This window comes from Neoarius graeffei, chromosome 15 (genome assembly GCF_027579695.1).
Source record: "Neoarius graeffei isolate fNeoGra1 chromosome 15, fNeoGra1.pri, whole genome shotgun sequence".
Classification (NCBI taxonomy): domain Eukaryota; kingdom Metazoa; phylum Chordata; class Actinopteri; order Siluriformes; family Ariidae; genus Neoarius; species Neoarius graeffei.
In genome coordinates this window covers 44,241,511-44,248,883 of record NC_083583.1, presented here as the reverse complement: position 1 = coordinate 44,248,883, position 7,373 = coordinate 44,241,511, and positions in this window count along the sequence as shown.

Genomic DNA, 7,373 nt, shown 5'->3' with positions numbered 1-7,373 from the left:
GCTCCAGGGTGGGGCCCCGGCTGCGTCATACCGGGCGACATCACGGTCCTTGCTTTTTTCTCCATAGGGGTTTTTGGTGAACTGCTCTTGGTCTGGCCTGTCACCTAGGACCTGTCTGCCTTGGGAAACCCTGACAGGGGCATAATGCCCCCGACAACATAGCTCCTAGGATCATTCAAGCACACAAACCCCTCCACCACAATAAGGTGGCAGTTCTAGGAGGAGATAATGTGAAAGTAAGGTTAATAATATAAAAACTTAGATTACACATTTTTTCAGTTTTACTCAAATTAGGGTGGTGCAAAAATGAGTACTTTGTATGGCCTCCATGATTTTTAATGACAGCACCAAGTCTTCTAGGCATGGAATGAACAAGTTGGCGACATTTTGCAACATCAATCTTTTTCCATTCTTCAACAATGACCTCTTTTAGTGACTGGATGCTGGATGGAGAGTGATGCTCAACTGGTCTCTTCAGAATTCCCCATAGGTGTTCGATTGGGTTCAGATCAGGAGACATATTTGGCCACTGAATCACTTTCACCCTGTTCTTCTTCAGAAATCCAACAGTGGCCTTAGATGTGTGTTTAGGATCATTGTCATGTTGGAAAAGTGCACGATGACCAAGGGCACAGAGTGATGGTAGCATCTTCTCTTTCAGTATAGAGCAATGCATCTGTGAATTCATGATGCCATCAATGAAATGCAGCTCCCCAACACCAGCAGCACTCATACCGCCCCACATGACACTGCCACCACCATGTTTCACTGTAGGCACCATGCATTTTTTTTGTATTCCTCACCTTTGTGACGCCATACAGTTTTGAAGCCATCAGTTCCAAAAACATTTATCTTGGTCTCATCACTCCAGAGTATCCCAGTAGTCTTCATCTTTGTCAGCATGGGCCCTGGCAAACTCTAGGCAGGCTTTTTTGTGCCTGGGCTTTAGGAGAGGCTTCTTTTGTGGACGGCATCCATGCATGCCATTCCTCTGCAGTGTACGCCGTATTGTGTCATGGGAAATAGTCACCCCAGTTTGGCTTTCTACTTCTTTAGATAACTGCAGTGAACTTGCATGCCAATTTTCTTCAACCCTTCTCATCAGAAGACGATCCTGTCGAGGTGTTAACTTCTGTGGACGACCTGGAAGTCTCTGTGAGATGGTTGCAGTTCCAGCTTTCTTAAATTTTTGTACCACATTTACTACAGATAAGTAAAGCTTTGCTGATCTTCTTGTAGCCTTCACTTTTGTAGTATAAAGAAAATAATTTTCTTTGGGGAATTCTGAAGCAACAAGGTGGCTCAGGTGCCGTACCATAAATCCGGGGACCTGGGTTCGATTCCGACCTGAGGTCATTTCCTGATCCCTCCCTGTCTCTCTCTCCCACTCATTTCCTGTCCTGTCTCTACACTGTCCTATCCAATAATGGTGAAAAAAGCCCCCCAAAAATGTGCCACACTATCGGGGACAGACACCCTCTTCTCCCGTAGCTATGCCTTTGTAATGTGTACAGAATGTGGTATCACATTGTCTTGTTGAAATCTCATCTCATCTCATTATCTCTAGCCGCTTTATCCTTCTACAGGGTCGCAGGCAAGCTGGAGCCTATCCCAGCTGACTACGGGCGAAAGGCGGGGTACACCCTGGACAAGTCGCCAGGTCATCACAGGGCTGACACATAGAATATCCCTTGAAAATATGTCATCTTGAAGCATCGGCGTCGCCAGGGGTATTTTACTGGGGCACGTGCCCCAGTATAGATCTGTAGTGCCCCAGTAAAAAAAATCCAGTGACGAAACGCTCTGAATTTTAAACTTGGGAATAGCTGCAATTTAATTAATTCATAACGTGGGGTAGGCTAACCGATGCGCGAAGAAGACCATCTACAATGCTTTTACATTGGTAGTTTTGGCTGGCCTCGCGCACACTAAGCAATGTGAAAAAAGTGTGCGCGTGACATGAGTAACATCTTGGTTGCTATGGGGACCGCAGACTCCAGCAGCCCTCAGATGCAATGAAATTCAGAGCAGGGGAAACCATCTCTCCGTGTTTTTCAACTGTTTACAGGTTAGTAGACAGTAATTCCACTGTCATTTTTGTAACACACACACACACACACACACACACAGTGGTGCTTTTAGAGGCTTTTGGATTGTGTTTAGAGATGTTCAATGCTGAAAATGCGTGTGCTTACAAAGATATGTTTGGTGATTTAAAAGGTATCAAGTGTGAATACTGTTGGCCATTAAGTACTCTTGGTTGAGTTTAAAAACTCGGCGGTGTTGTATTGTATGTTAATATGTTCTTTTACAATATTACCAACAGTATAAGTATTACATTGCTATTATCACAAATGTTGCAAATATTCATACTGTTATTATTAAATGATTGACCTGGATTCAGTGTCCTCGTAATCATTTTGAGTTTTACAGCTCTAGTGACTAGTTTTAAGCAGGCCGTTTCTAAATATAAATATCAATATATAAATATATATTACATAAAATATAATATATATTACATAAAATGTAATATATATTATATAAAAAATATAAATATAAATATAAATATAGTGCAAAATTTTTAGCTCGCGCGCTTCGCGCGCTCGCATACATTTCCTGTGCCCCTTTTGTGCCCCAGTATGGTCTTGGGTCTAGGGACGCCCCTGTCTTGAAGGCAGCATATGTTGCTCCAAAATCTTAATGTACTTTTCTGCATTAATGTTGCCATCACAGAAGTGTAAGTTACCTTTGCCAAGAGCACTGACACAAACCCATAATATGACAGACCCTGGCTTTTGGACTTGTTGCTGGTTACAGTCTGGATGGTCCATTTCTTCAAAAAAAAATCTGAAATACTGATTCATCTAACCACAATACACGTTTCCACTGTGTGAAGATCTATCCCAGATGCCTCCAAGCCCAGAGAAGTTGACAGCACTTCTGGACACAGTTAACATAAGGCTTCCTTTTTGCGCAGTAAAGTTTTAACTGGCATTTGTGAATGTAACTCTGTATTGTAGCTTGACAAAGGGTTGGTAAAGTAACCCCAAGCCTATATGGTTATATCAGCTATAGATGAATGATGGCTCTTGATGCCATCCAAGGGATCAGAGATCATGGGTGTTTAGCTTATGCTTGCGCTCTTGCCCTTTACTCACTGAAATTCCTCCAGATTCCTTGAATCATTTCAGGACATTATGCATCATAGAGCAGCCCCCCCAGGATTTCGCAGGCCTTTTTTGTGATTGTTGCGGGCTAAAATGTCTGATGTTGCGGGGGGGGTCCAAAAAATTGTGATGAAAGTTGCAGGTTTTTTTTAGGTTTTTGTTGCGATTACATTGCGGGAGGAAGTGAAAGTTGCGAGAAATTGTTGCGATTTTCTCTTTTTGTGATTAAAATTGAGTGATATGTTAAATATTAAGTTATTACTGAAAAACTATTGATTAAAAAAACAAAGACACTGAGAAATGGTCCTATAAACAACTTTACCAATATAAAAGATTACCAGGACTATAAAAATGCAGAAAAATAGGCTTTACTTATCCAAATGCACCTGTTGGTTCAAAAGTTAAAGTGCATAGAACCTCACAGCACAACATGAAGTTACCTTAAAATATAATATAAATGCCTCAGCTTTCATGTAAGAAAAAAAAATATTAATACTAGTACTGTGTGCAGGCAGTCTCTCCTGAAGACTAAATTAAACAATAATTATAAACTAATAAAATAAATGGCTCAGCCTTCATAGAAGAAAAAAACAATTTGAACAGAATCTCACAGTATGATGCTGAAGCTGCCTAAACAATGGAAAATAAAATACCATTTTGGCAAAAATATTGGCAGCCATTAATTTCTTGTATTAAGTAAAAAAATAATGTAAAGTGCACACAGTCCTTCACTGTAAACATAACACACTTTCAGTAACAGAATTTAAGCCTATATAAACACTGACTAGCACATGCTGCTGCTCTTGAACGTATACGCGAAAGTAAGGCGGAAGGTAGTTTGTCGACGTCACCAACGATTGGTCAAATTTGCGGGAAAGTTGTGGTGATTGGATATAATTGCAACACCGCCCTGAATTTGTGGGGATTGGTTGAATTTGCATTGAAGTTGCAAATCGCAACATCGTGAAACCCTGGAGGGTCTGATAGAGTGAAACATCCAAATCCCTTCATATCGTTCTTGAAAAATTTTGATTTTAAAGACTTCAATAATGGGGCGGCACGGTGGTGTAGTGGTTAGCGCTGTCGCCTCACAGCAAGAAGGTCCTGGGTTCGAACCCCGGGTCCGGCGAGGGCCTTTCTGTGTGGAGTTTGCATGATCTCCCCGTGTCCGCGTGGGTTTCCTCCGGGTGCTCCGGTTTCCCCCACAGTCCAAAGACATGCAGGTTAGGTTAACTGGTGACTCTAAATTGACCGTAGGTGTGAATGTGAATGGTTGTCTGTGTCTATGTGTCAGCCCTGTGATGACCTGGCGACTTGTCCAGGGTGTACCCCGCCTTTCGCCCGTAGTCAGCTGGGATAGGCTCCAGCTTGCCTGCGACCCTGTAGAAGGATAAAGCGGCTAGAGATAATGAGATGAGATGAGATGAGATGAGACTTCAATAATGTTCTCCTGCATTTGTTGACAAACTAGAGATCTTCAGCCCAACTGTGTTCCTTTCCTGGATACTCATTTTATACCAAAATCATGATCATAATTACTTGACATGACCTGTTTCAAATCACATTTTTAATTGTTTTACTTCATTTCTAATCCTAAATTGCCCCCATCCCAACTTTTTTGGAACGTGTTGCAGACCTGAAATGCAGGAATGGATGTATATTAACAAATGAAATGAAATTAACCAGATAAAACATGAAATATCTCCGGTTCATACTGTCTGCAACGAAGTACAAGTCAAAGTAAATTTAAAAATCATTGCCTTCTTTTATTACTTGCATTTTCCATACCATCCCAACTCTTTCTGATTTGGGTTTGCAGATTCTTCAAACTAGATGGGATGTCACTGTAGAAAACTGTGGTAGTGATGCTGGTTAAGTGTGCCTTCAAATTTTGAATAAATCCCCAACAGCGTTACCAACAAAGCACCTCCCCACCGATGGGAGCCATACATAGATACCATCCATTCCGCTTTTCTGCATCTCGTAAAGACACCAAAAATCTCAAATTTGGACTCATCAGACCAAAAGCGCAGCTTTCCAGTGGTCTAATGTCCATTCCTTGTTTCTTAGCTCAAGTGATTTTCTTCTTCTTATAGACCTCCCTCAGTAGTCGTTTCTTTGTAGCAATTCGACCATGAAGGTCTGATTCATACAGTCTCCTTCAAACATGTTGCGATTTTTGCTACTTGAACTCTGAAGAATTCATGTCGCCTCCAATCTGAAGTGATGTTAATTAGCAATTTCTGAGGCTGGTCCCTCTAATAACTTTTCCCCAGCAGCAGAGACCAGTCTTGGTCTTCCTTTTCTGGGACGGTCCTCACACGAGCCAGTTTCATCATAGCATTTGATGGCTTTTGCAACTGAACATAAAGTTCTTGCAATTTTCCAGATTCACTGAGCTTCATGTTAATGACTGACTGCCATTTCTCTTGACTTATGCCCAGATCAGCTGGCAAAAAGAAACATGCTGTGACTGGTGATTAGTCACCACCCGACCGATTGCAGGTGGATGCAGGCATTTTGCGTCAACTTCTTTGCTGTGGTCAGACGTATCGCAAGGTGCAGAGTTGTTAAGCTAAATCAACCAGGCAGAAGCAGACACAGCTAGACAGCACACAGAAAACCTTTTAAAAAATTTTATATATGCCATAGGTTGCTGTAAACTATTTGCAGGTGCAGTCTGCATGGACCTGTGATCAGGGATGTGATTTGGGGCTGGTGAAATTATCTGAAAATTTTAGCCGGGTCCAGGGCAGCGGCCTGGTGGGGGGACAAGGGGGGGAAGCCCCCCGAAGCTCCTGGGTTCTGGGGTTTTCTGACTTAAAATTTGTACTAAAATGGCAAGCAAACACACAAGAAAAAACTTGTCATGATTAACAAATTCAAGCCAATTTAATGGTCAACATGCAACTCTGACACACACACACACACACACTCTCGCTCACACACACACACATACACTCTCGCTCGCACACACACTCACTCTCACACTCTCTCACCCCCCCCAAAGAACCAGCGCGAGCAGGGCCCACTAGCCCCGCGCCTTGTGACGTAATTCACCCCGAGGCGAGCCGCGGTTTTTCTCCAACCATTCCCAGCGGAACTTTCATTATTCTGTCGATTTCTTTAACTCGATTTGCATCTTTACGCTCGATCACGGAGGCTGCCATCTTTCAACTCTGTTTGAAGCGAGCTTACGTACAGCTATCTAACAAGCGCGTTCATTGGTTGTTACAGATAGGGTGTTCACACGGCACATATTTGCATCGATGCTGCACCGATGTATTTTGTTGCGATATATCTTACACCGGTGTAAATTTTGCGCAGCGTTCACACGTCACAACCCTGCTTACTAGAGAGAAGCGTGTTAGCACCGGTGCAGCCCCACTTGCGGTCACACGGCAGTTTCTGCGACCGTGTTATAGTAGCAAAAACTTTATTACTATCATTTCCTATCATTATTACTATCATTTCCGATAGTAATAATGCGGAAATGAAATATGCGCATGCGTGAAAATGTACTTCTTTTTCCCGGTTGTCATGGCATCACCAAGCGCCGGGAAAACAACGTGGATGAAGACACCAGTGTTGCCAGATATTGCTGACGTTTTCCAGCCCAAAATATGTTCAAATCCGCCAAAATGCACTTAAAACTGCCAAATCTGGCAACACTGGAAGACACGCAGTTCTGTTGTTGTTGATATTCGCCATTTTGGAAGCGCAAAATACCAGGATGCAAATTATGCAATACCCTTATGTAATCAACTCTCCTCACGCGTAGCGAGTCTACCCCTGTAGCGTTCAGACGGCCCATTTTATATCGGTGCTGCCCCGCAAACTAGCATTTACTCCGGAGTAAATTTCTTAAACCACCTCCCGAGCAGGGTTAGATTTGCACCGGTTTAAGCAGCTTTCAGGGGCTACACCGGTATAACTTTGTACCGTGTGAACGCTCTACCGGGGCAGCCCCGGTGCTACACCGGAGTAAAAGTTGCCGTGTGAACACCCCTAGAGCGATGAGCCAATCATGTACCTCGTTTCATCTCATTGACGTAATTACGTCATTTACGCAATTACGTCATTGAGATGAAACGAGGTACGTGATTGGCTCATCGCTCTGTAACAACCAATGAACGCGCTTGTTAGATAGCTGTACGTAAGCTCGCTTCAAACAAAGAGTTGAAAGATGGCAGCCTCCGTGATCGA